This window comes from Hyperolius riggenbachi, chromosome 2 (assembly GCF_040937935.1).
Source record: "Hyperolius riggenbachi isolate aHypRig1 chromosome 2, aHypRig1.pri, whole genome shotgun sequence".
NCBI lineage: Eukaryota > Metazoa > Chordata > Amphibia > Anura > Hyperoliidae > Hyperolius > Hyperolius riggenbachi.
This window is the reverse complement of record NC_090647.1, coordinates 420,390,386-420,417,620: the sequence shown is the minus strand read 5'-3', so window position 1 is coordinate 420,417,620 and position 27,235 is coordinate 420,390,386. Positions and strand designations below refer to the sequence as shown.

The window sequence follows — 27,235 nt, the reverse complement described above, 5'->3', positions numbered from 1 at the left end:
GTGAAACCTTCACTAGCACTGCCCAAGACGCTGAGATCGACCTTGTGGAATGAGCTGAAATTTCTTCAGGCGGTGATCTGCCCATTATACCGTAGGCCATCCTGATAGCCCTCACCAACCATGTTGCTATCGTCTTTGTTGTAGCAGCCTGGCCTCTCCTGTAGCCTGCAGGGATTATAAACAGCCTCCTTGTTTTGCGAAAGTTCTTAGTTTCCTCAATGTACCGTTTCAGTATCTCTGGTACATTAAGACTGTTTGGTAGGTCTGAAGTGTCATCCGTGAAAGCTGGTAGGTTCCATTCTTGATTAAAGTGGTACGTTCTTGACACCTTCGGAATAAACTCATCTATCGGACGTAGTGACACCCTGTCTGGGAAGAATTGAACGTACGGATGATCACAGCTTAGAGCCTGTAACTCTGACACGCGCCTGGCGGAGGTGATTGCTGTTAGGAATACAATTTTTAATGTTAGGTTAACTATAGAACAACTTCCCACCGGTTCAAAAGGAGTTCTTGTAAGAGCTTGAAGGACTAAAGGTAAGTCCCACTGTGTGTACCAGTTCCTCTTTGGGGGCCTTATTTTAGTCACTGCCTGTATGAATTGAACCACTAGTGGTTCTATGGCCCACTTCTTGAACGTAAGAGCTGATAAGGCAGATATCTGTGTCTTGATGGTGCTTAAACTAAGCCCCAGATCCACACCCCTTTGTAGAAAAGCTAAGATAGTGGTTACTTTGACTTCTTCCATTTGTATCTTTTCCTCTTTAATGAAGTTAATGAACCTATTCCATGTTCTGTGGTAGGAAAAGTTAGTCGTACCCTTCCTTGCCTTGAGTAAGGTCTCTATCACCTCCGTACAGCATCCCAACTCTGTTAGCTTCCTCCTCTCAGTCTCCATGCCATCAAACTGAGGAGCTCTGGATGTGGATGGAAGATCCTGTTCTGTGACAGCAGATCTGGTCGATTGGGCAATGGGATGGGGGGGGCTGACATCAATCTCTGCAGCAGGGGGAACCATGGCCTCCGAGGCCAGTATGGAAGAACCGCCAAGACAAAGGCTGTTTCCTGCCGGACCTTCCTTAGTACTCTGTGGATCATCGGAATTGGAGGGAAGATATATGCTGTTTCGAAATTCCATGGGAGTGACATTGCGTCCCAACCCTCCGCCTGCTGGTACTTGTACCTCGAAAAGAATCTCGTGCACATGGAGTTCTTCGGTGTCACCATGAGATCTATTTGTGGATCTCCCCACGTTCTGCAGATCATCTCGAACACTTCTCTGTTGAGGCTCCATTCGTTGTGATCGATCCATTGGCGACTCAGAGAGTCTGCTATGTGGTTTCTCACACCTGGAATATGTACTGCTCGAAGATATTGCAAGTTGTTCTGCGCCCAGGCTATTATTGGTTCTGATTCTTTTAGGAGTGTGCGACTTCGTGTGCCTCCCTGGTTCTGGAGATATGCCACTGCTGTTGTATTGTCCATCCTGAGCAAGACTCCCTTGTGCCTGATGTGAGAGGAAAAGTGTGTCAAAGCCCTGAACGCTGCTCTCATCTCTAAGACGTTCGCTGGGGTATCCTCTGGATCCTTCTCCCATCTGCCTTGTGCAAAGTTGGTGTGTAGGTGCGCTCCCCATCCCCACCGACTTGCGTCCGTAGTAATCGTGATTGGAGGTGAGGGTATTATATTCTGATGATTGAGGAGATTTCCTCTGTCGCTCCACCAGACTAGCTCGTCTCTCATCCTGGGAAGGATATTGATCTGCTGCTGGTAGTCTATGCCTTCCCACTGATCCAAGAATCCCTTCTGGAAGGCCCGCATGTTCCATCTTGCCCATCTCACCATCGGTATCGCGGCAGAAAACGACCCCAAGAGCGCTAGGCATTGTCTCGCTGATATCTGGGGGGTTTCTTGTACCTGTAGTACTCTCATCATAATGGATGTTATCTTGTCTGCAGGTAAGTTGACCGCATTTGCAGTTGTGTCTATCTCTGCTCCCAGGAACACAATCCTCTGGGTCGGTTTGAGTTTGCTTTTCTGCCAGTTCACAAGCCAGCCAAATCTGTGCAAAGTTCTCAACAGTATCTGTTTGTGTTGCCAAAGACTTTCTTCTGATGATGCTACCAGCAGGATGTCGTCTAAGTAATGGTGAACGTGGAGCCCTTGACATCTGAGTAAGGCAATAATCGTGATCAGTATCTTGGTGAACGTCCTCGGGGCAGTGCATATGCCGAACGGTAACACTGCGAACTGGAAGTGTTTCTCCCCTACTGCAAATCTGAGATACTGCTGAAACTTTCTGTGTATGGGTATATGCAGGTATGCATCGGCCAAGTCTATTGCTATCATCCAATCGTTTAATCCGATCGTTGGGATGATTGTCTGCAGTGATTCCATCTTGAACCTTTCCTGCTGAATGTGTTCGTTTAGAACACGAAGGTCTAAGACTGGATGTAGCTGACCCGATTTTTTTGTCACAAAGAACAACGGGGAGTAAAGGCCCTGAAATCTTTGATCTTGCTCTACCTCCACTATTGCCTTCTTGTCCAGCAGTTCCTGTATATATTGGTTCAGTATGTCTAGTCTTTGCGGCGATCTTGGAAGTGCCGTCGGAATGAAATGTGGCAAGGAGGGCTTTTCTTTGAAAGTCCAGTAGTGACCCCATGACAGGGTACTTATGACCCAAGGGTCCTTTATGCTTTTCGCCCACAGATCTGCAAACTTCTGGAGTCGCCCCCCTACTGGCTCCTTGTGGGCAAGCCCCGCATCAGAAGGACTTTGTGGGCTGTGCGTTAGTAGTGGCTCCTTTCTGCTTGTTGAATCTTGAAAGGGTTGTTTGTGTACCCTGCCAGTTTCTGCGAAAGGACTGCAAATTTTTGTTAGACCTATAATCTCTAAATTTATTCTGGTAAGATCTCCTGTCGTTGGGTCGAGTCTTTCTATGTCGTCTCTCCTGAGGGAGGAGGCCTGATTTGCCCCCAGTGACCCTTGAGATGGCAGTGTCCATTTTGGGGCCAAACAGGTTTTTCCCGTCATACGGGATCCTGCACCATGCAGTCTTAGAGTTCGTGTCTGCTGCCCAGGGACGGAGCCACATAGCACGTTTAGCTGTAACGGTATGCAAAATTGCCCGTGTTGCCACTCTAATTATGTCAATAGCAGCCTCGCCTATATAATCTGCGGTTAATTTGAACTCATCTAGTGCCTTGATAAGGGTTTTCCGATCTACATTATTCTGGATAGCTTCTTCTAGATTCTCCGTCCATACTCTCAGAGCACGAGAAACGGAAGTCAATGCAATAGCAGGTTTACATACAGTACCCATAGAACTATATGCTCGTTTAAGATCGGTATCCACTTTCCTCTCTAAGGGTTCCTTGAAAGATACTACATCCTCAAGGGGTAGCGTTACATGTTTAGCAAGTCTGATAACCGAAGCATCCACCGCAGGTGGGCTGTCCAGCTGAGTTATAATTTCTCCTTCCATCGGATATAACTTTGAAAAACGGTTTGACATAGACACCTTTCTTTCTGGTTTGGACCATTCGTCCCGAATAATTTCTGCAATTTCTTCCATTACTGGGAAAGGTAAGGGTTTCTTTTTTAGGTGCGGAAAGAAGCGACGTCTCTTATAATGTGGCTCTTCTTCCTCTTCCCATTGTAAAGCCTCTCTTATCGATTTAATAAAGGGTGAGACCAGAGAAAAGTCAAATCCTACGGCCAAACCTTCATCCTCCTCAGGTTGGTCAGGATCTGAGTCACGTGTATGTGGTGCAGAAGTATGGGCATGTTCAGCTAATGATTGCTGCACAATTTCCCTTACAATATTTTTTAAATCCCCTGTGGGCTCCTCTTCAACCGGAATAGAATAGAAACATTCCGAGCAGACTAATTTTCCCGGCATACAGCCCTTGCCACAAGCCCAACATTTCTTTGGTCTTCTATGATCTTTATCTTGATCTTTAGAAGCAATATCTGACCGAGCCTTGCTCGATTTTGAAGAGGATCCGCGCTTTGATGCAGACGGATTTTCTTCAGGTTGGGAGGAACTGTATAGGGAATAAACAGAAATAAAATTTCTGTTAGTGTGAAGATGCCTCAAAAAAAATAATATCTTGTTTTTAAAGAAAAAAGAAAATCTAACCGTGCCCCACCTATCATTATCTGGCTGATCTGTTTCGTAGGCAGCAGCGCCCGATTCCATGTCTCAGAATGCAGAGTATTCTGCAAAGATATGTATGAGACTTTAGAATGGTCAGACACAAATGCAGTAAAACATGTTTGCCACAAATATTCTAATAGCCAACACACCTGAAAAATCCTGAAGAATGATAAACTAGCACAGCACGTTCAGCAGTAAAGATCCCATATAAAACCTGTAAGTAAACAATAAATATAAGTATCCAGCACCAGAGCGTCCAACACTCACTAGTCTGCCGCTTCTGTGCGCCGCTTACCTGCTCCGTTGTGTGTAGCTTGCCAGGCACAATGCACCCTGTGTCTCCGCCAAGGTCTGCTACTCTGCACGCTGAGACGCTGGCTATTTGAATCTCCAGCGTCCAGCGAGAACCGGAAGTGCGACGATGACGTCACATCCTCCCGGAAGTCACCCTGCGCACCAGGGTGGAACGCAGAACGTTACTGCAGAGCGTTACTGTCTGCAGCTGCCCACTCATAGATAGCGCTGCTTTACAGCGCGAACAGATAGAGGTATGCCCCCAGAAAGATCAGCAGAAAGAGGGGGCCATCCCAGCGCCTACACCTGTTTAAGGTGGACCAGCGGGGACTTCACACAGTGAGGGGCTGTGTGGATGGCTGCCAAGAGAGCAGCAGGTGAGGCAAAAAAAAAATAAAGGAACGAAAAATAAATTAACAAATCTAGCGTGAAGCCTACTAGTGACAGTCCTGGAGGAGGACGAGAGAAAAAAAGCAACTACTAAGGGGAGTGTCTGAAATTTATATAGACAGGTCCTGGAGGGGTTACAGGGCGGGACTAACCCCGTAGTATGCTGACATTGGCATGGAAGGAAAAATTGTATCAGGGGCAGGACTCATCTGTGATTTAAGACTGGATAAATTATGGAAATTCCAAGACACACGTCAGTTATCTGTTTGTTGGCACTTGTACTATAATAAATGGTCTAAATCATTTTTTGTGTGTGCTAAGTGCATTTGTGTTATGTCACTTTAGCACATTTGATGTTTGTTTAGTGCAGTTGTTTTCGCTAGGTCATTGTTTGCTCTCACTTGCTGTGCTCAGTGCCTTATCTCATAACATAAGCAGTGTGACTGCCACAACTGATATCGCTCTGACCCATGATGAAATTCCCCATTGATATGATGGGAGAGTTTGGAAGCGGAACGTCATTATTTCTAGTGAGTCTCATGACTTCCAGTATGATAATTCAGAATAAGTGTTGCAAACAGAGGGTTCATTCTATGCTATTTATACTTCTTACTAGAAACATCTCGCAACAATGTGTCTTTTCAGTTTATTTTTGTTCAACAAGAATCATGTACAGTAAATACAGTGCTTGGCTCTGGGGAATACAACTTTAAAGGACAACTGAATTGAGAAGAATTTGGAGGCTGCCATATTTATTTATTTTTACAAATTACCATTTGCCTGGCAGCCCTGCTGATTTATTTGGTTGCAGCAGTGTCTGAATAACACCAGAAACAAGCATGCAGCTAATCTTGTCAAATCTGACAATGTCAGAAACACCTGATATGCTGCATGCTTGTTCAGGGTCTATGGCTAAAAGTATTAGAGGCAAAGGATCAGCTGGATAGCCAGGTAACTGGTATTGCTTAAAAGGAAATAAATATGGCAGCCTCCATATACCTCTCACTCCAGTTGTCCTTTAAAGGTTATAAAAGGTGTTGTGAAATTAGGAAAAGGGGTAGGAGCATATTTTCCTGAGGGAGGTTTCCCCTCTTCTTGTGATTCTAGGGGGACTATGACAAGGCCTCAGCCATGAGGGATGGTGATGTTGGATAGAGACTGTGCTTGCCAAGAACTGTACTGAGAGATCACCTTATGTTTGTAAGATCTCGGCAGCCATATTGCTGACAAATGCCACTATTGGATCCATTGTTTTACAGGATACATGTACTTATAACCTACCCCATGTTTGTTTTACATTGATATTATAATAAGTTTAATAACTAGAACTGTGCTCTCAACACCCAATAGAGAAAAGTATAACACTTTATTACCTTGCTAAAACAGTAGTAGCATGAACCCCCACACAAAAACTGGATTCTGTAGAACTTCAATCCAATGAAAACATTGCTCACAGCATGGTAAGTGTGCCAGCTTGTCATAATGTGCTCTGTAGCCAATGATACTGCCTATTGGTATGGTCTCACCATGTACATTATACATCACACAACATAAACGCATATGAGTATGTTGGACCCTGAAAAAAGAAAAATAAGTCCAAGGGCCCAAAAAGATCTGCAGTGTATGAACATGTTAGTTATGGGTGAAATTTTTTAGCCACTCATCTTATCTGCAGTGTGTCTAGATCAGAATCATTTACTTCGCAAAGTACAAACGGGGGTTATACCCGGAAATGGTTTTGGCTGATACAGGTTCTGTAAGGATGGAGGGGGGGAGGTAATAATGTCTGGAAGCCAGGAGCTGAGGCTGCCATACTACGGTGCCACCAGTCGCACTTGGAAATCATCCGTCATACCTAAGGAGACAGGGGGGTGGACAGAGGGAGGTATATGGTCAGCTGTGATAACCCAGTTCTTCATGCAAGAAACCTGCAGTGATGGCTGACGCTGCTGAGGATCCCGATTGATGACATTTGACGGTGCTGGCCAAGGTGTTCAAAAGGTGCAGTAGTGGTCATTTCTGTGGTGGGTCCCAACTCCTGGGCAGCATTCAGCAAGGCTGGTCACGATAATGTCGCTGTCAAACCTTGCTGAATGCTGCCCAGGAGTCTGGCTGACCAAGTAGCAATAAGAGACGGCACACCACAGGCTGCAAGCCAGTGGTGTGCCGTCTCTTATTGCTACTAGGACATATACCTGAGGCTGTTTGAGCAATCTGGCTGAGACAAGGCACCGGCAAATACACAGGTTCACAAACCTGATACACTTGTTCTCTGTGCAACAGTTGATGCGTCTGGCTGACCAACCTTGCTGAATTCTGCCCAGGAGTCGGGTAGATGCTGGTATCGGCACACATCTGGCTACGCAAAGCCATGCCAACAGTACTGCTCATGTTACTAACCTTGTTTAGGGTGGTCCTTCATAGAATGAAGAACTGCCTCATTACTAAGATCCTGCTACCCTCTTTCCCTGAAAATAAGACCTACCCTGAAAATAAGCCCTAGCTGGAATTTTGAGCATGCTTGAAATATAAGCCCTATTCGAAAATAAGCCCAGCAGAAGTTGAAGAGGAGGAAGAGGCTAGGACATAGTGGTGCAGTGCTGATTGGGCACCAGTTCTTTCATCCCAGCACACAGCAAGGTTATCAGCTGTGTGCCGGGATATCAGGACAGGTGCCTGATCAATACAGTCGCATACCTTCAAATCCAGGAACATTTCAGTACAAAGGAACAGGAAATGTTCTGCTGAGAGACACTTTCTGATAGAAATAGAAGACAACCCCGAAAATGAGCCCTAACACATCTTTTGGAGTAAAAATTAATATAAGACACTGTCTTATTTTTGGGGAAACATGGGTATCAGGCATTTGGCAATGTAATAACAAAGCGCCACTGAAACAAATTGTAATTTGATCTCTCAGCTGTGTCAGCTGGCTGCCTCGGCAGAGCAGCTAATTTGCAAACACAGGATGATAACATTATGTCTGCTTCAATTAAAGCAGAAAGTAGACACACTGCATATTTATTGCAGGATTTGTCTGCAGTAACAAAGAAATGTTTATCCTGTTGCTTATCTTTTAGAGCAGAGAGGAAGTTCGGAGTTCAGGTCCGCTTTTCTTCTTCTTTCTAGGCTTTGCTTCTAGGCATTCCTAACCTATCTGTCGTGGGCAGCACGGTGGCGTAGTGGTTAGCTCTCTCGCCTTGCAGCGCTGGGTCCCGGGTTCGAATCCCAGCCAGGGCACTATCTGCAAAGAGTTTGTATGTTCTCTCCGTGTCTGCGTGGGTTTCCTCCGGGCACTCCGGTTTCCTCCCACATTCCAAAAAAACATACAGATAAGTTAATTGGCTCCCTCTAAAATTGGCCCTAGACTACAGTACTTACACTTCATAATATAGACATATGGCAATGGTAGGGATTAGATTGTGAGCTCCTTTGAGGGACAGTTAGTGACAAAATATATATATACACTGTACAGCGCTGCGTAATATGTCGGCGCTATATAAATACTAAATAATAATAATAATCTGTGATCAGCTTATCAGCCTAAACAATGCACTCTGTAGTCCACTTACTTCTTGTGTGTGCCTTGTACAGAGCTGACATGCAGATCACAGATTTAGGCAAATGTGCAAGTAATGCTGGGACTACACAATGAGATTTTTCAGGTGATTTACGGTCCGATCTTATGTTCGATCGATTTTACAATCGATTTTCTTATCTTTTTTTATTAATTTCCATTCACTTCTATGAAAAATCGTTCAGAAAAACAATCGAAAATAACATCAAACGTGTCGGAAATTATCTATCGAACCATCTATCTAACACAAAATCTAATGGTGTATAACCAGCATAATGCTTGAAAATCCAGAACTGGAGTGATTGGAAATCAGAGGGTAGTGGAAGCTTTAAACAGCCACAGTATTTCATCATATGGGGTATACATGGCTTGCAACAATAATCTCCTCAAGGGTGCAACATTAGTAATGCATTTTAATTCGAATATTTACCAGGGAGTAATGTGAGTTTGGAGTGACATCTATAAGTAGAGTACAGTTGTCCTTTAAACAAACTGCACCAGTAAATAGCACAAAACAGCATGAGCATATTTCTTTCAGTGTCAGAATGGCTTGCTCAGTTCTTTGGTTTCTCAGTCTGATTTAGGGCCGGTTCACACGGGCAGCAGGCAGCGTTGGGGCGACCAGAAAGTTGAGTCGTCCTTTGACGTCTCGTTCAGTGGCGGCAGTACGGAGATCATCGCGATCGGCGTTTCTCGTCCCCGCAGGAGACATAAAGCCGCGCCGGCTAGCCGTCCCTGGACGTTGCATGCGGCTTCTAGGGACGGCCGAAACAATGCGTTAAATCGGGATCAGAACGCCGCGTTTATGCAATCGATGGTAATCGACGGTAACCGCGCAATGCTAAACGCTCCCATTCACTTGAATGGGAGAGTTTAGCCGATGGGTCCCGACCGCTTGACGGTAGACGCCGCCAAGCGTCCGTGTGAACCGGCCCTAAGGATGGCATGCATTGTGCCTCAGGCAGGATTCACATAGCACAGCTCCTTTATATGAACTATTCCTCTTTATCCCGGATATGCACATTTGAAGGTAAAGTAGTTTATGTGACGGATATTGCGAAAGTCGTGCGCGTAAACGCCAACGATTTTCGCAATAGTCGTGCGCAGTCCCTGTCAGTCTTGGGTAAATGCACAATAGATGTCAATTTCCCTCTCTCTTACTGAGAACAGTAACCTCCCCCACATCCTGTTGAGGTCAGGAAAGAATTCACACGTGGCCAGACCACCTGGACAGCAGACATTTGGTCACATAGCTCATGTTCCACCAAACCAGCTCAAACTGGTTGAGACTCACATTTCCCTCCAAGCTCATAGCTTCACACAATGAGAACCTTTACTTTATTAATAATTCAAGATGGGTTTGGCACAGAAAGACAACAAACACATTTCCTGATACCCAGAAATCAGTTCTATCACTCACATGATTTATAATTTTCTGGCTATCAGGAATCAATAGAGAGACCCCTTTATCCGGCATGCGTAGAGCCAATTCATTAGACTAGACGTGTATAGTCTCATTTAATACAGAGTCGCATGCTGCTTATGAATATGGTCTCGGATTTGCGTTGCACCCATCTGGGGCGGAATTACACAAATTATTAATAATTGGTACATTCCTTGCTCCAAGTCTGTGGGTGGTAACTTGCCTGCTAGGAGGTAACCCTGCCTCAAACACACCTACTTTCCAGGTAGTGACCGCCCCAAAACTCTGGTCAGTAAAAAGCGTTTGCAAGGAACTCCACGCAGTTCTTCAATTTACATCGACTAGGGAAGTCCAGACATGTGCTCACGGAAGAACCGGGCGCATGTTGTGTACAAAGGACTTTTAAGCTGAATGCCTACGTTTAAACTGGACTATTTTCTTCATGCTTCAAATGGACTGCTCAGCTAACTAAGTAAGAACTTTCTGTTTTATTCCTTTTATTTTTAAGCTCTGTGTTTTATATGTTAATAGGTGTATATAACTGTATGTAATGCATTTGTGTTATTAAACGTTTAAAAATCGTTTAGCGGTTATGACCTGTTGCTGAACATACACAATCGTACCTATTCTCCTGAACTCGCTACCCTGTGTTTAATAGAAGTATACATTTATAACCCGTATGCGAGAACCCGGCCCAGACATAACGATCTGGCCCAGATTCTTGCATACTGCTAGGGGTTACTAAAGTGTTCTCGAAGTCCTAGTAAAATTACAGTAGCGGGCTGTGTAACTCGCTTGGTGGCAGATCTTTGAATTGTATATGTGTGTGGAGTGATTCGGTTGGTATCAGAACGCTCCCTTCGCGAGTCAGTTCATCAAATTGCGAATGCGGGTTACCCTTCGTGATGAACAAATGACCGTGTAAGAGGATTTCTGACGCTGATCGATTTACCCCACCCGCAGACCGGCTCGCGGTCTGTGACATTTGTTTGGCAGCTTTTTGGGATTTGTGTATGTTCAGAACATCAACGGCAACGTTATTTGATTAACCTGCCAGAACAGATCAAAAATCTGTTGTTGATAACCGGTGCATTACCATTTATATAGACTAAACGTGTAGCACAGAGTTCCCCCCCCAATCTCTTTTCCTATCCTATCTTTTATTTGGCAAAAATGGCTGCAGCAAGATACAAGAAAATGGCAGTGGCAGACCTAGTGAACTTGTGTGAAGAAAAAGGCATTGTGACTTATAGAAAAAAGAAAGCGCAATTGATTGAGGACTTGTTGCGACTGAATACCCAGCCGGAGCAGATGCTGGGAGAGCACACTCCTGGTTCAGACGGTGCTGTAACTGGGGCAGAGGAAAGTGAGCGGTTGGAGCAAAGCAACCCACTTCCAGACCCAGAGGAAAACGGGACCGCGTCTGAACCGGTCGCCGTAACTGCTGAGGAGCATGGTGGCCGGCAGGAGCCCGCCCATGCCAACCTGTTCTGTGTTCCTGATGCTGGAATGCAACCTGGATTACAAAGGCTGTTGGAGACAAATCCTGAGCTGTACATGCAGATTGTCAGAGAAAATGCTGACCGTGCAGAACGCCAGGCGGAACGGGAAGCCTCAGAACGCCAGGCGGAACGGGAAGCCTCTGAGCGCCGGTGGCTTGCTGAGAGAGAAGCGGAAAGAGAGGAGAGAGCAGCCGCACGCAGACATGACCTTGAAATGGCCAACCTGCGAGCGCAAGGCCAAAATCCCTCGCAAAGTGCTCCGGAACCCCGGCCCACAGCAGGCCCGTTTGGGACTCCAAAGTTTAAATTCCCAGAAATGGAGAAGGGAACCGACCCGGACACTTATTTACACTCCTTTGAAAAGACTTGTCGTCAGCATCATCTGCCCCAGGAGCAGTGGGCGAGATATCTGACACCCAACTTGCGGGACAAAGCGCTTGAGGCGTTTGTGGACTTACCCGCTGAGAAAGACAATGACTATGAGGCGATAAAAGCTGCAATTATCGCCAAATACCAGCTGACCCCAGAGGTCTATCGCAAAAAGTTTCGCTCCCTGCAGAAAGGCCACACTGACTCTTACACCGACCTGGAGAGTCGCCTGCTGACTGTGTTCAGGCAGTGGTCACGGGGCCTCAAAAAAGACTCTCACCAAGGTCTGGAGGACCTCATCGTGCAGGAGCAGTTGCTGAACTGCTGCACTCCAGATGTCCGGCAATTTGTCTTGGAGCGGAAGCCTGAATCCGCCAAGGCTGCCGCAGAACTTGCAGACACTTTTGTGGCCACCCGTGTGCCGGACAGCCGCAAACCTCCAGCCCAGAGCTGGAGAGGGGGGAGACCTATGCAACCCAGCTCTCCTCCCCCTGCTAACCGTGGGAATCGGGTCCCACAGCCACAGAGGCCGGATGCTGCACCTGCTACTCATCCGCCTGATGCCACATATGTTCCGAAGTGTTACCACTGTGGACAGCGAGGACACCTCAAGTCTGCCTGCCCCGAGGTGAGGACGCCGTCTCCAGAGCCTAGCGCAGAAGTGGCTAGCGCATCCTCTACTGCACACGCCTACCTCGTCATGGGAGCAGCAAATCCTCGACTTTCCGGAAATCATCAAGTCGTGGAAGTTAACGACCAGATCGCTGTTGGTTTCCGCGACACAGGCGCAGAGCTTACCTTGGTTCGCTCTCATCTTGTAGCCAGGGAGAATTTCCTGCCTAATGAGCGTGTCACACTTTTGGGAGTTGGTGGCACACACGCACGCATCGCCAAAGCTCGTGTTGTTCTCGATTGGGGAAGGGGCCGCCAGTCAAAAGTTGTGGGGGTGACAGATGACATCCCAGTGCCTGTGCTGTTGGGCACCGATCTTGGCACCCTACGATCCTTTTATGAACCTGTGATCAACACCCCGGATTGCCAGTCTGGACCCACTCAGGTACTGTACAAGCTTGGGGTGGGACAGAGGGAGGCAGCCAGGGTAATGGTACCTAGCCCTCCTAGGGAAGGAGGGAAGGAAGCGGTACCTGTTTCTAATGGACAGCTGTCTAGTCACGGTTTGTCTGACTCTAAACCTGTCACTGTTGTTCCAGATACCTGTGTACATGTGAAGAATGAACGTAACTGTGATGTTAATGTTGTACCAGATGTTGCTAATAGCTTTCATGCTGAATCTCACAGTGCTAAAAATGATGTATGTTTAAATGTGACAGTCTCTAATCTAAGAGGTAACAGTCTTGTTTTGCCTGGGTCATATCCGTCCAGGGCAGTGGAAGCAGGCCAGGTGTCAGAGCAGGCAGCTGGGGGCCTAGACCTCCCCTCCTGCTATGACAGCCAGAGTGCTCCACCATTGCCTGCTGTTAACAAACAGCTGGTGGAGACAGGCCATGCCTTCCCTGTCTCACCCTTGCATGTCTTCCCCTTGCAGAAGCAACCCAGTGCAAAACTGCCCAGAGGTCCACCCTCTATCCTTCCTGGAGAAGGGGCAAGCCTCGCCACCCAGGTGAAGGCTGATTCGTTTTTTAAAATGTACTCTAATGTCCACCTAGGTTGTGCTGACCAAAATGTTGTGCCAAGGTGTAGTCAGTTAGAGCAGGGGTATGCTACGCTGCTTCCAGATTCGCAGGCTGACACCCGAGAGTCAGGAAGTGACCCGGATGTCAGCCAACGACTCTCTCCCTTACAGGAAGCGCTATGCAAACCCAGCCAGGCCTTTAGAGGTAAGCCTGTTGGTGTGCCTCGCACCGTCCGCAAAGCGGACACTGGGACACACCGGACCATGAGGCCTTACGCTTCTGGTGAGTTGTCTAACGGGCAGTCAGATAAGAAGTCGAGAACCCGTTCAGTAGCTAAGCGCCGCGTAGAGCGGGTCATGCAGACCCACTCTGTGCGTCCGTCTGGTAGGGGAGAGATGTGACGGATATTGCGAAAGTCGTGCGCGTAAACGCCAACGATTTTCGCAATAGTCGTGCGCAGTCCCTGTCAGTCTTGGGTAAATGCACAATAGATGTCAATTTCCCTCTCTCTTACTGAGAACAGTAACCTCCCCCACATCCTGTTGAGGTCAGGAAAGAATTCACACGTGGCCAGACCACCTGGACAGCAGACATTTGGTCACATAGCTCATGTTCCACCAAACCAGCTCAAACTGGTTGAGACTCACATTTCCCTCCAAGCTCATAGCTTCACACAATGAGAACCTTTACTTTATTAATAATTCAAGATGGGTTTGGCACAGAAAGACAACAAACACATTTCCTGATACCCAGAAATCAGTTCTATCACTCACATGATTTATAATTTTCTGGCTATCAGGAATCAATAGAGAGACCCCTTTATCCGGCATGCGTAGAGCCAATTCATTAGACTAGACGTGTATAGTCTCATTTAATACAGAGTCGCATGCTGCTTATGAATATGGTCTCGGATTTGCGTTGCACCCATCTGGGGCGGAATTACACAAATTATTAATAATTGGTACATTCCTTGCTCCAAGTCTGTGGGTGGTAACTTGCCTGCTAGGAGGTAACCCTGCCTCAAACACACCTACTTTCCAGGTAGTGACCGCCCCAAAACTCTGGTCAGTAAAAAGCGTTTGCAAGGAACTCCACGCAGTTCTTCAATTTACATCGACTAGGGAAGTCCAGACATGTGCTCACGGAAGAACCGGGCGCATGTTGTGTACAAAGGACTTTTAAGCTGAATGCCTACGTTTAAACTGGACTATTTTCTTCATGCTTCAAATGGACTGCTCAGCTAACTAAGTAAGAACTTTCTGTTTTATTCCTTTTATTTTTAAGCTCTGTGTTTTATATGTTAATAGGTGTATATAACTGTATGTAATGCATTTGTGTTATTAAACGTTTAAAAATCGTTTAGCGGTTATGACCTGTTGCTGAACATACACAATCGTACCTATTCTCCTGAACTCGCTACCCTGTGTTTAATAGAAGTATACATTTATAACCCGTATGCGAGAACCCGGCCCAGACATAACGATCTGGCCCAGATTCTTGCATACTGCTAGGGGTTACTAAAGTGTTCTCGAAGTCCTAGTAAAATTACAGTAGCGGGCTGTGTAACTCGCTTGGTGGCAGATCTTTGAATTGTATATGTGTGTGGAGTGATTCGGTTGGTATCAGAACGCTCCCTTCGCGAGTCAGTTCATCAAATTGCGAATGCGGGTTACCCTTCGTGATGAACAAATGACCGTGTAAGAGGATTTCTGACGCTGATCGATTTACCCCACCCGCAGACCGGCTCGCGGTCTGTGACATTTGTTTGGCAGCTTTTTGGGATTTGTGTATGTTCAGAACATCAACGGCAACGTTATTTGATTAACCTGCCAGAACAGATCAAAAATCTGTTGTTGATAACCGGTGCATTACCATTTATATAGACTAAACGTGTAGCACAGAGTTCCCCCCCCAATCTCTTTTCCTATCCTATCTTTTATTTGGCAAAAATGGCTGCAGCAAGATACAAGAAAATGGCAGTGGCAGACCTAGTGAACTTGTGTGAAGAAAAAGGCATTGTGACTTATAGAAAAAAGAAAGCGCAATTGATTGAGGACTTGTTGCGACTGAATACCCAGCCGGAGCAGATGCTGGGAGAGCACACTCCTGGTTCAGACGGTGCTGTAACTGGGGCAGAGGAAAGTGAGCGGTTGGAGCAAAGCAACCCACTTCCAGACCCAGAGGAAAACGGGACCGCGTCTGAACCGGTCGCCGTAACTGCTGAGGAGCATGGTGGCCGGCAGGAGCCCGCCCATGCCAACCTGTTCTGTGTTCCTGATGCTGGAATGCAACCTGGATTACAAAGGCTGTTGGAGACAAATCCTGAGCTGTACATGCAGATTGTCAGAGAAAATGCTGACCGTGCAGAACGCCAGGCGGAACGGGAAGCCTCAGAACGCCAGGCGGAACGGGAAGCCTCTGAGCGCCGGTGGCTTGCTGAGAGAGAAGCGGAAAGAGAGGAGAGAGCAGCCGCACGCAGACATGACCTTGAAATGGCCAACCTGCGAGCGCAAGGCCAAAATCCCTCGCAAAGTGCTCCGGAACCCCGGCCCACAGCAGGCCCGTTTGGGACTCCAAAGTTTAAATTCCCAGAAATGGAGAAGGGAACCGACCCGGACACTTATTTACACTCCTTTGAAAAGACTTGTCGTCAGCATCATCTGCCCCAGGAGCAGTGGGCGAGATATCTGACACCCAACTTGCGGGACAAAGCGCTTGAGGCGTTTGTGGACTTACCCGCTGAGAAAGACAATGACTATGAGGCGATAAAAGCTGCAATTATCGCCAAATACCAGCTGACCCCAGAGGTCTATCGCAAAAAGTTTCGCTCCCTGCAGAAAGGCCACACTGACTCTTACACCGACCTGGAGAGTCGCCTGCTGACTGTGTTCAGGCAGTGGTCACGGGGCCTCAAAAAAGACTCTCACCAAGGTCTGGAGGACCTCATCGTGCAGGAGCAGTTGCTGAACTGCTGCACTCCAGATGTCCGGCAATTTGTCTTGGAGCGGAAGCCTGAATCCGCCAAGGCTGCCGCAGAACTTGCAGACACTTTTGTGGCCACCCGTGTGCCGGACAGCCGCAAACCTCCAGCCCAGAGCTGGAGAGGGGGGAGACCTATGCAACCCAGCTCTCCTCCCCCTGCTAACCGTGGGAATCGGGTCCCACAGCCACAGAGGCCGGATGCTGCACCTGCTACTCATCCGCCTGATGCCACATATGTTCCGAAGTGTTACCACTGTGGACAGCGAGGACACCTCAAGTCTGCCTGCCCCGAGGTGAGGACGCCGTCTCCAGAGCCTAGCGCAGAAGTGGCTAGCGCATCCTCTACTGCACACGCCTACCTCGTCATGGGAGCAGCAAATCCTCGACTTTCCGGAAATCATCAAGTCGTGGAAGTTAACGACCAGATCGCTGTTGGTTTCCGCGACACAGGCGCAGAGCTTACCTTGGTTCGCTCTCATCTTGTAGCCAGGGAGAATTTCCTGCCTAATGAGCGTGTCACACTTTTGGGAGTTGGTGGCACACACGCACGCATCGCCAAAGCTCGTGTTGTTCTCGATTGGGGAAGGGGCCGCCAGTCAAAAGTTGTGGGGGTGACAGATGACATCCCAGTGCCTGTGCTGTTGGGCACCGATCTTGGCACCCTACGATCCTTTTATGAACCTGTGATCAACACCCCGGATTGCCAGTCTGGACCCACTCAGGTACTGTACAAGCTTGGGGTGGGACAGAGGGAGGCAGCCAGGGTAATGGTACCTAGCCCTCCTAGGGAAGGAGGGAAGGAAGCGGTACCTGTTTCTAATGGACAGCTGTCTAGTCACGGTTTGTCTGACTCTAAACCTGTCACTGTTGTTCCAGATACCTGTGTACATGTGAAGAATGAACGTAACTGTGATGTTAATGTTGTACCAGATGTTGCTAATAGCTTTCATGCTGAATCTCACAGTGCTAAAAATGATGTATGTTTAAATGTGACAGTCTCTAATCTAAGAGGTAACAGTCTTGTTTTGCCTGGGTCATATCCGTCCAGGGCAGTGGAAGCAGGCCAGGTGTCAGAGCAGGCAGCTGGGGGCCTAGACCTCCCCTCCTGCTATGACAGCCAGAGTGCTCCACCATTGCCTGCTGTTAACAAACAGCTGGTGGAGACAGGCCATGCCTTCCCTGTCTCACCCTTGCATGTCTTCCCCTTGCAGAAGCAACCCAGTGCAAAACTGCCCAGAGGTCCACCCTCTATCCTTCCTGGAGAAGGGGCAAGCCTCGCCACCCAGGTGAAGGCTGATTCGTTTTTTAAAATGTACTCTAATGTCCACCTAGGTTGTGCTGACCAAAATGTTGTGCCAAGGTGTAGTCAGTTAGAGCAGGGGTATGCTACGCTGCTTCCAGATTCGCAGGCTGACACCCGAGAGTCAGGAAGTGACCCGGATGTCAGCCAACGACTCTCTCCCTTACAGGAAGCGCTATGCAAACCCAGCCAGGCCTTTAGAGGTAAGCCTGTTGGTGTGCCTCGCACCGTCCGCAAAGCGGACACTGGGACACACCGGACCATGAGGCCTTACGCTTCTGGTGAGTTGTCTAACGGGCAGTCAGATAAGAAGTCGAGAACCCGTTCAGTAGCTAAGCGCCGCGTAGAGCGGGTCATGCAGACCCACTCTGTGCGTCCGTCTGGTAGGGGAGAGATGTGACGGATATTGCGAAAGTCGTGCGCGTAAACGCCAACGATTTTCGCAATAGTCGTGCGCAGTCCCTGTCAGTCTTGGGTAAATGCACAATAGATGTCAATTTCCCTCTCTCTTACTGAGAACAGTAACCTCCCCCACATCCTGTTGAGGTCAGGAAAGAATTCACACGTGGCCAGACCACCTGGACAGCAGACATTTGGTCACATAGCTCATGTTCCACCAAACCAGCTCAAACTGGTTGAGACTCACATTTCCCTCCAAGCTCATAGCTTCACACAATGAGAACCTTTACTTTATTAATAATTCAAGATGGGTTTGGCACAGAAAGACAACAAACACATTTCCTGATACCCAGAAATCAGTTCTATCACTCACATGATTTATAATTTTCTGGCTATCAGGAATCAATAGAGAGACCCCTTTATCCGGCATGCGTAGAGCCAATTCATTAGACTAGACGTGTATAGTCTCATTTAATACAGAGTCGCATGCTGCTTATGAATATGGTCTCGGATTTGCGTTGCACCCATCTGGGGCGGAATTACACAAATTATTAATAATTGGTACATTCCTTGCTCCAAGTCTGTGGGTGGTAACTTGCCTGCTAGGAGGTAACCCTGCCTCAAACACACCTACTTTCCAGGTAGTGACCGCCCCAAAACTCTGGTCAGTAAAAAGCGTTTGCAAGGAACTCCACGCAGTTCTTCAATTTACATCGACTAGGGAAGTCCAGACATGTGCTCACGGAAGAACCGGGCGCATGTTGTGTACAAAGGACTTTTAAGCTGAATGCCTACGTTTAAACTGGACTATTTTCTTCATGCTTCAAATGGACTGCTCAGCTAACTAAGTAAGAACTTTCTGTTTTATTCCTTTTATTTTTAAGCTCTGTGTTTTATATGTTAATAGGTGTATATAACTGTATGTAATGCATTTGTGTTATTAAACGTTTAAAAATCGTTTAGCGGTTATGACCTGTTGCTGAACATACACAATCGTACCTATTCTCCTGAACTCGCTACCCTGTGTTTAATAGAAGTATACATTTATAACCCGTATGCGAGAACCCGGCCCAGACATAACGATCTGGCCCAGATTCTTGCATACTGCTAGGGGTTACTAAAGTGTTCTCGAAGTCCTAGTAAAATTACAGTAGCGGGCTGTGTAACTCGCTTGGTGGCAGATCTTTGAATTGTATATGTGTGTGGAGTGATTCGGTTGGTATCAGAACGCTCCCTTCGCGAGTCAGTTCATCAAATTGCGAATGCGGGTTACCCTTCGTGATGAACAAATGACCGTGTAAGAGGATTTCTGACGCTGATCGATTTACCCCACCCGCAGACCGGCTCGCGGTCTGTGACAGTTTATATTTTATTAATCTGTTAATTTACTAAATAATATAATTATAGTGGACCTTGCTAATTTTTTTATTCCCAAGGACGTTTAGGGCCCTTTTACACCGGGGCGGTGCAATGCGGTATCTTTACCGCACCCCACCGCCGGGTGACGCAAAGGAAGTGACGTTTTCGCTGCATCACCGTTGCAGGTCCAAAACTGCATTACCACGCGGCTTCTGTGTCGAGTTGCGGCAATCTGCGTAAGCCTGAAAGTCGTGTTAGTCTATGGCAATGCAGGGATTTAAAAAAAAAAATACTGACGCGATGTCACAGCACACATGCGTGGAAGCGTATTTTTACAATACGCTTCCGTGCACTTCCGCATACCCTGAAAGCAGGAAGTGACCGCAAGCGCACATCGCTTCCTGCTTGGCCCAATGCCAGATGGAAATACCACGTAGTAACGTGCTGTTCCCCGAAGGTCTGGTTTTGGCGGTGCAGCGCAGTTGCCGCACCGCCAGTTTGCAGTGAGAAACCGGCCTTATACTAAATCCACTTATTTCTAGGATTTCACAAACTTGGCTTTCCCACCATTTTCTGAACTGCAGTGTTCCTTGCAGGACCAGTCTGTCATTCCTGCTAATGCCTTCTCTGAGAGAACGTGGGCTTTTATTCACATGCCACATCTCAATCACATCTGAACCAATGACCCAGCTTATTTCTTGACCATCTCCTATTCGCTGCCTGCCCAGACTGCTTCTGGTCTCTCAGTGCCTAAATTCTACACTTACACAGGAACATAATAACAGGAATGAAAAGTGCTGTGCTCAATCCCAATTTGTCATTTACAGGTGCTAATTGTTATTTGCAATGAGATGCCCATTCTCCTTATAGCGAAACAGAGGTGGGCAAGCGCCATCAAACACCCATAATAACAATCAAATTGTAAATTTATATGAGCGTGCAGAAAGGAACTAAATTGCACAAATGGTACAATGAACAAAGCTGTTCCCAAAAAAGAACCGCACCACTCATAGAATAAATGTACAAAACACCATCTTTATTAATCTGCAAATGTTATTTAAAAACATATAAAATAGGAGGATAAGCCAGAATAGACATAGTTTCTGCATCTTTGGTCTGTACATAAGTAGATCAATTAATCATAAGTTCCTGGGAAAACCATATATTAACCAGTTCAGGACCGTAGGCTTACACCCCCCTAGTGACCAGGCTATTTTTTTGTTATTTAGGCCACTGCAGCTTTAAGGCATTGCTTCAGGGCCGTACAACTCAACACACAAGTGATCCCTGACTCCCCCCCCCCCCCCCCCCCCCATTTTCTGTTGGTGGGCTCTGATCCCTGCAGGGATGTTTATTTTTTCTTTATTTATCTTTATTTTTTAAATACATTTTACCTTTTTGGTTTTTGTTTTGTTTTTTTTTTATAATAAAAAGCCCGCCCTCCCTCCCCCTGCCAGCCAATCACCGTGATCGGCTGTCATAGGCAGTTTATTAGTACATTCTGGGGTGTGTAGTCGTGATCTGTTACTATCCGATCCACCGCAAGGGCTGAAGCGCGTTACTGCAAGCACGGGGCTTGGGGTAATGGAAATCTATGGGCGACACAGTAAGTGTAAACGCCACAGTGCGGTGCATCGTGGCACGTATGCATGGACTGACAGGAATGCAGTGCTATGCATATGACCCTGTCGGTGCATTCTGCTGCAGGGTCATATGATTGTCATTTTTTCGGCTTAGGTCTTGGGTGGTGGAGGCTGCTGCAGAAAGCTGTGGTCAGATTTGAAATAAGGATTGCTGTCTATGGAAGAGGAGTCTAGAAATGGAAGGCTGCAAATGGAAACACACAGAAGAGGGGAGCTACATGAAAAAAGTTGCTGTACATAGTTGATACACATGGAAGAGGGGGCTGCACATAAAGTAGGAGAGCAGCTGCTGTATATGGATGGGAAGCCACAAGAAAGTTGGCCTAGGGGTAGAAAAAAAGTATAAATGTGGTCTTGCTGGTACCCAGCCTACTAGTTTCCTATGGAAAGGCTTACTTCAGTGGAGACAGACTGACGTGGCAGAATTTATAGGTATTATGGAGATGGGGCTGTTAGGAATGGTTACTTTAATGTGAATGATAGGGTTCATGTAGATTTTATTTTTGTAAAGTAAATTATTAGCTCTGGGCAGCTATAGTATCCATTGTCTGGATGCTGAGTATTAGGATATTTGATGTCATGCAGGCTTGAATTGTGTTCCTGTGCTGTCAGCATTGTGAAACGGCAAATACCACAGTCTGCTGACCAGCAGCATTCCAGAGGGCCAGTCTAGCTCTCCTCTCCTACCTCACTATAAAGATGAATGTCCATCTGATGGGACAGCATGGAGTTGGCAAGCTTTACCTTAGACAAATGTAATAGGAGAAAACTGTATGTTCTGCTATACAGTATGTGAATCATTACAATTTTTTCAGTTCTGTGCATCTCAGCTTTCTATATGCAATGTAATTCACCACGTTACACAGACTTCAAAGCAAACTCATTAGTGACTTCAGTGTTTGCACAGCAGCACTGCCACTAATGACCTGTTCACCTTATGAGCAGGGACATGCACACAAGGTGTGTGTGATCTGCAATGAGATATAGAAGTACATAGACTTTCAGTTATACACCTGTGCTGTGTGTTGCTGTATGTTGCATTAGCATACCACAGTGGGCATTTTTACCTGCATCAAACATACAGCGCATGTCAATGAAAGCATAAGGGCAATACACAGGAGTGCAGGTAGCAAAAGTTTTCAAAGGCTTTAGGGCCCTTCCACACCAAGTCAATGTCGACGAAAAGGTGCACCGTGCGTTACCGCTGTGGTGTGGCCATGCAGTACAAGGAAAGTATGCCTCATTGCTACTGTAAACACATGGGTTACTCAGTTATTGCACGGCATACTATGCTTACTGCATTGGGACCTGCCACACCACACTCTGTGGAATGCCCAATAGGAATAGCCTTGCAGTGAATACTGTCCGATGCTACACAACAGACTCGGTGTGGAAGGGCTCTTACTGTACAAATTTACCTTTTCAAATTATTTTTTTCCTTTAAAAAAAATCATGCAAAAATGCATATAAAAATACATTGCAATATGCAAAAAAACGCACACAGAAATGTTTTGCGATGCACTCAATTCTGTAAAAATACATCTAATACGTATTCAGTATGTCTACCTTGTACTGTGGACAAAGGCTAATTGCAATATCCATGAGATCCTAGTTGAACCTCAGTCCTTCCCTACATCAAAGCCTGGACTTCTGACTGAGCCTCTTTCCTGCCATCCACAGGCCCGTAAGAGTGCGTCATCCCACTATTTGTGAACAGCATGAGGGACAGGATGTAGCTCCATGTGAGACATCAAGGCCTCTTTTACAGGGTACATCCAGGATTCATAATGAGTCGCTGGCCACAAAGAAAATAATTTAGTAGCTGTAGGCACCTCATTGTACCTGCATGTAAAGTGAAATTCCACATTTGTTGAGAAATAAGAAATCCTTTAAAGTTAAGCCATAATGACATAAAGTAGAACATACGTTTTTCAGGATACTTGTTTTCAGTGGCATACCTAGGGCTTTTGACACCCGGTGCTGGGTATTAAAAAACAACCCCCGCCCCCCAAAAAAGGAAAGGAGCGAGTGCGGCATACTAAGTGCACCACGGCGGGTAATGCCAGGTATAGTTGCCCTAGTATAGGTAGCATAGTTGCCCCCAGTATAGGCAGTATAGTTGCCCCAGTATAGGTAGCTAGTATAGTTGCCCCCAGTATAGGTAGCTAGTATAGTTGCTAGTATAGATGCCCCCAGTATAGGTAGCTATTATAGTTGCCCCAGTATAGGTAGTATAGTTGCTCGGAGTGCAGTTGCCCCAGTATAGGTAGTATAGTTGCCCCAGTATAGCTAGTATCGTTGCCCCATTATAGGTAGCATAGTTGCCCAAATATAAGTAGTATAGTCACCCCAGTACAGCTAGTATAGTTGCCCCCAGTGTAGGTAGTATAGTTAGTTGCCCCAGTATAGCCAATATAGTTGCCCCCAGTGTAGATAGTATAGTTAGTTGCCCCAGTATAGCTAGTATAGTTGCCCTCAGTAAGGGTAGCATAGTTGGCCCCAGTATGGGAAGCAGCACAAGAAGGAGGGGCAGCGTGGACAGCAGCGGGAGGGGGGGGGGGGCAGACCCCTAAGTCCCCTCCTTCCAGATTCTACCCCTCCAGATATGCGGCAGGCACAACGGGTGGGTCGAGAATGACTCACCTGACTTCCTCTTTGCAGGCGCTGGAGAACTGCGTCACTGTCACGTGCCACAAACCTCCGCCTTCAATGTTGCTGTAGCTGCTGTAGCAACATTGAAGGCGACCTGTGGCACGTGACGGTGACGCATCGCTCCAGTGCCTAGGAGTAAGGTGAGTTATTCTCCGCCCACCCACTGCATATCTGGAGGGGGAGAGTGCAGAAGAAGGGGACCCAGGTGAGGGAGGGGGGACCTGGGCCCCCTCCCCGCCACTGTCTCTGCTGCCCCTCTTTGCGGTGCTTCCCCCTCCTGCTCATGGCCTATGTGGAGGGCCTTTGTGACACCCCCTCCCTGTCAGTCACCCAGTGTGCCACACCCCCTGGAGCCCAATGGATGGAACGCCCCTGCTCATTTTTACCTGAATTATCCTAGTTTCAGCTTTGTATATGCTTATTATATCCATATATTGCTGTATATTGCTATGTAACTCTGCACCTGCACAGATGTTAAGCCTAGGTCAGTGATGGTGAACCTTTTAGAGACCAAGTGCCCAAACTGCAACCCCAAACCCACTTATTTATCATAAAATACTAACATGTTAATTTCAGGCCTCTTTCACACAAGCAGCTGTTTGCATTTCGGGCATTTCAGCCTCCCGCCTACGGGCCAAAAATCTCTTTTGACTGCAAATACAGTTAGCGAAGTTGTGACTCCATGGGGGCTGCTTCCTCACCAGAGGTACCAAGCACTAGCATGCGCTCAGTCTGGGTAGTAGTGTCTGATCTATGGCTGAAAGTATTATGCTGGGAATACACAATGAGGTTTTTTTGCCAGATTTACTTTACAATCATTCTGATCGGCCTAACCTGAATTCTGTCTGAGTATGTCTGAGGAGGTAAAAATGGAAGTTCCTAACTGACCTGCTTCACAGCTGTGGAAATTGGATTAAACCTGTTGGAAATTCATTGCTGCTAATCGTTGGCTGATTGATTTATGCGAGAGACCCACCTGAAAACTGAGGTGAATTCCTTTTGGTGAGCCTGTAACTTTAAAGGGGTCGTGTGAATAATTGCACCGAGAGTGAATCACCATTTTGCACTGGGGTGTTGGTCATTCTTGTAATTTTAGCAGTAATGCACTATGTTGAGGTCTCTTTAATCCTGCAGGTTGTACTATAAGAAGAGGAGCGCTGTCATCATATATATATTAGTAGAATATTAGTAGTAATTTTCTACTATATTCTACTATTTGCCATCTCAGGCGTCCTTTTTATACAATAGGTATGCCCCTGATACATGTAGGATTGGTATACTGGAGTTTTGAAAATAAGTTTAGTAATGAAGGTGCAGCATAACCCCAAAAAAGGTATGGCTTCCGAAGCAATCTGAATACTTTGTGAACGCACCGTATACCTATGAATAGCACCAGAAAAATTATATGATGCTGAAAATCTAAGTACAGCAGGAATGTTTAAATCAATTGTCATTTAACAAATGTGAAAATGACACCATTCTCTATGTCTTGTTAATTATTAAACTTTATTTTATGCATGTTTACTTTTGTGGGAGAGTAACAGAAATTGGCAGAGAAGCTAACAGCCTGTACTGTACTTCCTGTTACTATGCTAAACCAGATGCTGTGATATCATTTCATATTTCAGTCTTTTTTTTTAACAGACCTGTTCAAGATAATGTGAAGTGCAGGTGCCACACAGTAAGTTATTCTTGTGATATACGTAGCTATTGTACTGTATATTTAGCACTTGCGGTATTTGATTCTGCATTGCGCGAGTGTATAACATTATTTGGCACCAGAAGAGGATGGGTTAGACAGAGATAGTTAATAGAATTCACTGGCTCGCTATAATACTACTATACAAAGTGTCGCATTAAGAAGAAAATTATACAACAAAACAATACGTTATTGCTTCATGCATGGTTTAAATTGACTGAAGTGGAGGGATTCCAATCTCTTTGCTCACTACTGGACATTGGCCCATATGCAATTCACTTTTTCACCTGAGTTTTCTCCTCGGAGATAATCTTCCATATTCTTTTTAAAATAACTTCAGCATTTCTATTTTCAAGTACTATGAAAATTATTTTGAGTATTGTCTTGCTTGCTGGTGGCTTGAAAGGCATTTTATTGGCAAGGTGTGAAAATGTCCCCTGGCAGAAAACTCTGGAGAAAGAGTGAATTGCATATGGGCCCTTGTCTTTTTGGGCTCTTGGACTTTACCCCCTTCCCACACAGCGCTGCACTAGCGCCTTTCTGCTTCCATCCTCTCTTCATATCCTTGATTTTCTTCATCCATCCATCCCCATGGTTTCTCCTATCAGTCTGGTTTCCACCTCCCGTTCTCACTACTCCCCTTTTTTGCCTTTGGGATCTATTCCCATCTTATGCACTTTATCACTCATGGGGCCTGATTCACAAAGCGGTGCTAACCCAGTTAGCACGCCTAAAAGACTTTAGGCGTGATAACCATTGCACCACGCTGGTGAAAAACCAGTTTAGGCGTGATAAGTTTATGCGTGATAAGTTTAGATCGCGCGCAAAGTCCCGCACGCAAAGCAGCACCATTAAACTCTATGCGAAGTGCACCACACTTTGATAGCGCAAAACTTTTGATCAGCTGTGCACTGCAGTGCTAACCCAGTTGGTGCTATAGCCTAAACTTATCACACCTAAACTTATCATGCCTAAACTGAGTTTAGGCGTGATAAAGGGCTTTTCACCAGCATGCTAACTGTTAGCACCACTTTGTGAATCAAGCCCATGATCTTAGGCATAGTGCACTTTCTGTGGCTTATGCAGCTAAAGCATTTTATAATCAGTATTTGGATGCTTAAGAATGCTTTATTTATTACAGGTTATTGCTATTTTGGGTACTAGTTGAGCTGCTATTTATACATGGAGTTGTAGGTGTTTATAATATTTTTGAACTACCATCAGTTTCTTCAGGATCTTCTTTTTCTTCTTTGGCTGTTATGAAGTGGAGGGATTATGATCAGGTACCTTTTGTGGATTTTTTTTCTCCTGACTGTGACAAGCACATTTGTGTTGGCCGCTGACACTCATACTGCTCAAGCTAATGTGATGCTAATGTATCGATTCATTTGTGATGGGTTTTCAGTGACTTTGCGACCCCTGCATCTGTAATTCAGCGCATCACTTCAGTGAACATCTGTGATGCATTATCAGCAGCCATTTAGACAGGTGCAGGCACAAAAATTAAGACACAATCAATGGTACATATATTGGTATAGTGAGGAAGGATTATGAATTGACTGGCCCAGATTTAGAAATGTGATGCTCACTGCCCTGGTTTTGCCATGAATAACACGTAACGAGTTTCATCATTTCCTGTGTGTGATTTTTTTTTGGTTCTGTCTAAAACCATATTTTGCAGAGTACACAGAAAAGATCGAGAACCAGAACCACTACACTTATGTAGAAGGTCAAAAGGAACCAAAAAGCCACTTATTAACCACCCTGGCGTTCTGATTAAATCGCCAGGGTGGCTGCGGGAGGGTTTTTTTGAATAAAAAAAAAACTATTTCATGCAGCCAACTGAAAGT

General features: G+C 46.2%; 1 long non-coding RNA gene across 1 annotated transcript in view; it reads right to left on the bottom strand.

Annotated features, from left to right (window-relative positions):
- Positions 1 to 27,235, bottom strand: part of LOC137546893 (uncharacterized) — an 84,932-nt gene that overhangs the window by 12,218 nt on the left and 45,479 nt on the right. The gene's annotated exons all lie outside the window — the stretch shown is intronic.